The sequence below is a fragment of the Psammomys obesus genome, unplaced genomic scaffold (assembly GCF_907164565.1).
Source record: "Psammomys obesus unplaced genomic scaffold, mPsaObe1.curated_primary_1811, whole genome shotgun sequence".
NCBI lineage: Eukaryota > Metazoa > Chordata > Mammalia > Rodentia > Muridae > Psammomys > Psammomys obesus.
In genome coordinates, this window is record NW_026596034.1 from 21300328 (window position 1) to 21307047 (window position 6720).

The window sequence follows — 6720 nt, forward strand, 5'->3', positions numbered from 1 at the left end:
TATCATGCAGCAAGCACTCCTGAATTCAGGAGAATTCATTTCAGGCCCCTGAAAACTATAGCACTGATGGATACATGCAAACCCACTCTCATAATCATTGTGACAAAAAACAGGGCCAAGTGCCATTGACCAAGGGGCAAGCATATGCAATTAATTCCCTCTGGAGACACTATAGGCAAAAGAAGTTCCCTGAGTGTCTGTACTTTGGAGGAAGGACTGCGCACTACCCTTTAGGGCAGTGTCGTCCATTGGAGTACAATACTCTTAGCGATTTTTTATGTTGCTGTAAAAAAGTACTGATAAAGGCTATTTAGAAGTGAAAACTGCTATTACATGCTCCAGACTTTAATGTATTATTTGGGGGAAACACAGTGAAACAAAACTACAGGAGTTGATCACATGTCATTCATAACGGTGAGCAGAGACTAGAAAATGCTTGCATGCCTGCTAACGCTTAGCTCATTTTTCCATTCTTATATAATTTAGTGAATGTCATTATAGACAGCCAATCATTTCCACAGAGACATCTAGAAGTGTCTCTCTCCCCGAATCAGGAAGATTAACATCCAGGCCACACCCAACTGGAAGCCTCCCTAGAAGTCAGGCTTCACCCCAGCTTCCATGGAACCTCTGGCTTTTACCTTGGTTTGAAGTGACTTAGAGAGGGAATATATGTTAACAGGGCAGTGTGAGGAGCAAGGTCTCCATCTCTTTGATAAAACCAGGACTCATGCTACAACACCTGATGAACCACTTAGGTGTTCAACACCCCAACATTTTGGTCACCCAAATTTCCACCTTTGCATTATCTGTTGTGACAATAAGAATTGATGATCCTTTCCATTTTTAATCCAGAGAGATATCCAAGGAGACACCCCTCTTTGTTCCACTATGAAGGGTCTGAGTAATGATGACATTACTCAATACAGAGAGCCATTAATTCAAATGGAGACACATGGTAGGGATGGGGACTAGAGATATACTGATGGGGCATCTAGAAGTCCCTGCTGTGGCCAAGCCCCTGAAGTCCTGAGGATTTTTGTGTTTCTGGAGCTGCACAGAGGCATAGCAGTTGATATATAATAAGCAGACCCGCAGAGCTTGGACAGACTAGGAGCTTCCTGGCCTCTCTCTTGACTTCTCCAGGTGATGGTATGGATCCATGGTGGCGCACTGGTTACAGGAGGGGCTTCCATGTTTGATGGATCCACACTGGCAGCTACTCAGGATGTAGTGGTGGTCACTATCTAGTACCGTCTGGGTGTCCCAGGCTTCTTCAGGTGAGCCTGGGGCTGGTCTGGACAATGGTAGCTGAGAAGATCCTAGACAGCGCTTTGATCCCTGTCTCTTCCACTTCTCAGCACTGGAGACCAGCATGCCAGAGGCAACTGGGGCTACCTGGACCAAGTGGCTGCCCTTCGCTGGGTCCAGCAGAGCATCGCCAACTTTGGAGGCAACCCTGATCAGGTCACAATTTTTGGCGAGTCAGCAGGTGGCACAAGTGTGTCTTCACATGTTGTGTCCCCCATGTCCCAAGGACTCTTCCACAGAGCCATCATGGAGAGTGGGGTTGTTGTGCTACCTGACCTTATATCTGACAGCCCTGAGATGGTCTCCACTGTAAGTGCCCTCAACCATCACTGCCCAAGTTTCCTTCCTCAGCCTTCATATGCTGGTACTCTAATGTTCTGTTGTGTGGGAAAAGATGGACCATTGGAAATAACTTGTTTCCAATAATTTCTGAGACACCCAGGGATTAACATCTACTCACATCTACTTCATACTGCGTGAGTGAGTTATCTGACCAGCAAATCGCTCTTGCAGTTTCTATCCTTGATAGAATAAGTATGCATGGGCTTGGGAGTTGCTTCATCAGGTTTTTTTAAAAAAAGGTGCTTTGAATGAACGCCTGAGGACATAAGTTCAAATCCCCAGTACCCACAAAGGGCTGGAGATAGTAACATGTATCTGTAATCTTGAAATTTTTGTGCTCAGGTGGAGACAGAGACAAGAGAATTCATGGACATTGACAGAAAAGTTCAGCTAGTGTAGGCAGCAACAAAACAGAAGACACTGTCAATTAAGGGAGGCATTGAAGACTGAGACTTTGTCCTCAAACCTTCATATACAAACATTGGCACACTTATTCCATCCCTTGTACATGAAACAGAGAAAGATGGGTGGAGAAATCAAAACTACCCTAACAGAAAGAAGAAGTATGTAGGTAGAAAGCATACTGCCTGCTGGCTGTCACCTTTGACCACTAGGGGAATGGGAACAATTTCTACTTATTCCAATCCACACAACACACATGACAGAATGGAAATTGGAGGAGAGAGGATCAACTTGGAACTGAGAAATCTTCTTCCTGCTCATTCCCTTTACAGACAGTGGCCAAACTATCTGGATGTGAGGCCATAGACTCAGAGGCCCTGTTGCACTGCCTGAGAGGCAGAGATTCTTGATATTAACAAGGTGGGAGAATTTTGTGTGTCTGAGAACCTGGTCTACATGATGAGGAATTCTGAACTACATACCTCATCTTTATGAGTTTGTGTTCTTTCAGTTTGTATACACAATGAACATGAGTTTAGGCTAATCTAAGTGCGGATTATCCTTAGGGTGAGCAGTGCACCCTGAACTAGTGTGAAATGAAAAGAAATGGTGAAGGTAACTCAATGGGCATCAGCTATTTCAACAATTTCTGCACTGATGTTTAATGATCTCCAGGACTTCAAGGTAATTCCTGCTGTGGTGGATGGAGTGTTCCTACCCAGGCATCCTCAAGAGTTGTTGGCTTCTGTGTCTAATTCAAGAGAGTAAACTCTAGATACAGAGAAGAAAATGGGTTTCTGACATTCTATTGAATTAGCAAAATCACTTTCTAGATGGCCTTGGGTACTGTTTACCCAAGGGATTTTCCATAGCTGTGTTCCAACATGGAGCTCCATCTCCTATTTAACCCCTGTAATTCAAGGTAACCAAATATGCAGCAGAAAACCTTCAACTACATCACTCTCTGTCCCCACCTGCAGGTCCCCATGCCCCGGTCTATTTCTATGAGTTCCAACATCAATCCAGCTTTTTCAAGGATACCAGGCCACACTATGTGAAGGCTGACTATGGGGATGAGATTCCTTTTGTCTTTGCTTCCTTTGGCGTGACACGTGAGTCTTCCTTACTTTTCTTCAGCTGAAGGAGGTCCCTAGTGACTCCTTGGGGACTTCTGAGTCTCAGTCTCTTTGAGAGAATTTGTGTTTTGAAAGAGGACAAATCCAATGTGTACCATGTTATAGCCCTAATATCATAGCTTGTGCAGAATCTTTAAACAGACTAGCCAGTGATGAAGGACCTGCCAGTACATTGGGGCAGAAATTCAGTTAGAGGCTTGCATGGCTCTTGGATACTCTATATATCGAAGAAGGGAGCCAAAATGCCAATAGTGTGGGGTCATACATCACCTGAGGTGGTGAGTGTGAAGAGTGAGTTGGCACTTACTTGAGGTGGCATATACTTGGACCATTGTCTTCCTCATAACTACAGTTATCCTCACTGAGGAGGAGGAGCTGCTGAGCAGGAGGATGATGAAGTACTGGGCCAACTTCACACGATATGGGTGAGAACACACCTCTCTCTCTCAACCTAATATATGTGGGTCTCTATTAGAGCTCTCTTTTAGTTTGTCACATGCATGGATCTTCCATTGCATGAATGTATAATCTATGCCATAGCACATTTATGAAGATACCTTGTCCTCTCACAGTGACCTACCTGATGAGCTATAGTGCTATTGTACTGTTGTTGAGATCTTTCCTCATAGAGGCAGATATAGAACTTTCCCCACAAGGAGCCAAAACTAGTGAGTGACACTTGTATGCACATATCAAGATACCTGTGTCATCAGACCCCTTAAACACTGGTTGGCTTGTTCCACTGCCTTGATCCACATCAGGGGGTCAGGCTTTATAACAGAGTGACCTCATCCTTCTTTCCTGTGTGTTATATTCACAGGAATCCCAACAGTGTGGGTCTACCCTACTGGCCTATGTTGGACCATGAGGATCATTACCTACAGCTGGACATTCAGCCTGCTGTGGGCCGAGCCCTGAAGGCCAGAAGGTTGCAGTTCTGGACCAAGACTCTGCCCCAAAAGATCCAGGAGCTAAAGGGGGCTCAGGACAAGCATGCACAGTAGTAGTGGTCTGTGTCAGGAAAGAGGTATGTGGGGTTCAGAGCAAATAGGGGCCATTCTAAAGTTACAAAGTCCATTTATTCATTTTTATTTGTTCCATTACTCATATAAGCATTTCTAACTTCACCATTTGTCCTTTCAGACTAGTATGTCAAACCCTCTGTGCATTACTCCTTATTTTCCTGGGCAAACTTTCGTTGGAGCCAATAACTGCTCTCATAACAGTGGGTGTGTGTACCCTAAAGTCACCCATCTTCTTTAACCCTTCCTGTGTTTAGACTCCTGTTCTTCCTTCTTTCCTTCCTTCCTTCTTTTCTTCCTTCCTTCTTTCTTTCTTTCCTTCCTACCTTCCTTCTTTCCTGCCCTCCATTATCTCCTCCCCATCATCACTCTCCTCTTCTCCTAGTCCAAGACAATATTCAAATGAAGCAGAAGCTTCAGAGACTGTTGCTTACAGGGATTGGCTGCATCAAAATCCTGTATAATCCCTTGGTAAGTTCATGTTTTTATTTGACATCAGAAAACCTTCTTTCCCCAAGACCTATTGCCTTCATCAGTTCAGAATCGTGTTCTCAAAGATCATAGATTCCAAATTGGACTCAGCATCTGTGGCCTCAGATGTTTGTAGGCTGAGACAAGAAGATTACAGGAAATACAAGAAGCCAGGAAATACAATACCCAGACCTCTGCAACAAAACAAAAACCATGGCCTCAGTAACTTACAAAGCACAGAAATCATTCTACTTATCTATAGATTGAGAAATCCAGGGTCAAGATGCCCCACATTTGCTGTGTGGTGGTAACCAGTTCTCTGGCTAGAGATCTTAATTATATCTTGTGCACTGTCCTGTTAGAATGTGTAAACAAGAGTAATACAGGGGCAACATTAAGTCCCTGATGACATGAACTGGGGGCAGGGAAGGCTTTCCTGTCAGTGAGACTGACCATGTAGGTGTTTTGACTCTACATGTGTAGCATTGATAAAAGATCTTGTTGCTAGAATGTCTTTGCTTATCAGTTCAGTATATACACACTAAACTGCCAACAGTAAGTCAGAAGAAGTTTTAGGCTTCTAACAATTATCTCATTATTAATATCTTGAGTGTGGATTGTTTATATGGTGCTCTGGACTTATCTTGGACTTGTGTACGTTAGGTTAGTGTTCCATTCATGCATTATATCTCAGACTCTGTGGATTGTTCAAATGCAATTAAGTTACTCTCTTTGAGGTGTCTGGCTTAGTAAGTCTGAGAAAACTCTCAAGGCCTGCAACTGCCACTAGATCAGAGTTATAACATTCTTCCTACTTCCCACAGGGCTTTCCTCAGGTCCTTTTGCTGCCGTTCACTCTATTTAACCCTGTTTCAAAGTAAACATAACATCACTTTATCTGGTTCTATTGAGTCTTGTCTCAAATCCAATATAACAGCACATTTTGTCTTATTGCATACAATGTCTTTGTTTCTTTTTTTTTTTTATTGTGGCGTGACATCCAAGTGTGCACATTACACACTTTATATACTTAATCTATGCACAACTGTTGCCCTGTTTATTAGTTGGTCTTTTTGGAGACCTGGTTTCTATATAGCTGTGGTTACCCTGAACTCATGATCTCACTGTGTGGTTGGATTTTAGCAATGGGCCACCGGTCTCAGGTTTGCATTTTAATGAGCTATATGGATATTCTCACACATTATTTCATGTATTCAATTTTTGTATTTACTACCTAGAGTAGAATGAGATACGTGTGCTAAACATTTAAAGAATTTGTAAGGCTAGGGATATAGCGGTGATAGAGCGCTTCCCCTGAATGTGCAAAGCCCCGAGAAAGCAAAAAATTAAACAAAGCCGGATCAGATGACCTAGGCTTGCAATCCCAGTAGCTCAGAGAGTTGAGGCCAGAGAACACAGGTTAACACCTGTCTGAGCTATAGAGCAAGCTCCTAGGAAAACTGGAAAATTTAGTTGTGGTGTGTCTCCACATAAAAAGTACAAAGAAAAATGGCTCGTAGGTGGCAATGGAATCTTAAATCCAGCACCCTGGAAGCAGAAGCAGGTGGATCTCTGAGTTCGTGGCCAGCATAGAATATACAGGGAAGTTTCAGGACAGCTAGGACTACACAGAGAAAGCCTGTCTTAAAAACAGGTATAAAAATTTCATAAAAATCTAACTTAACTTAGTGGGTTATTAAAAAGGGAGAGTAGTAGAAAAAAGAGGAGGAGAAAAGAAGAGTAGAAAGAGTAGGAGGGGAGAGGAGGAGTGGGAGAATGAGAAGGAGAAGAAGATGGAGGAAGAACACAAGAAAAAGAAGAAGAACAATAAGAACAAGCAGAAGAAGAAGTGGGATGGAAAACGTGGTTCTGGGTTTGCTGGGTCTTGGGAGCAATGGGGGAGGCATGCATGTGACAATTATGTTTGTTCATGAAATTACAAAAAAAAAAAAAGCCCCAAGGTTCTGGCATACATGTCAGTGGCAGAGGACTTATCTGACATATGAAAGACCATAAATGCAATGTTCTGTGCCCTC

At 43.2% G+C, this 6720-nt stretch overlaps 1 pseudogene; it reads left to right on the plus strand.

Annotated features, from left to right (window-relative positions):
* The first annotated feature begins 1149 nt into the window (after positions 1–1149).
* Positions 1150–4195, plus strand: LOC129686862 (acylcarnitine hydrolase-like; annotated as a pseudogene).
* Positions 4196–6720: the final 2525 nt, after the last annotated feature.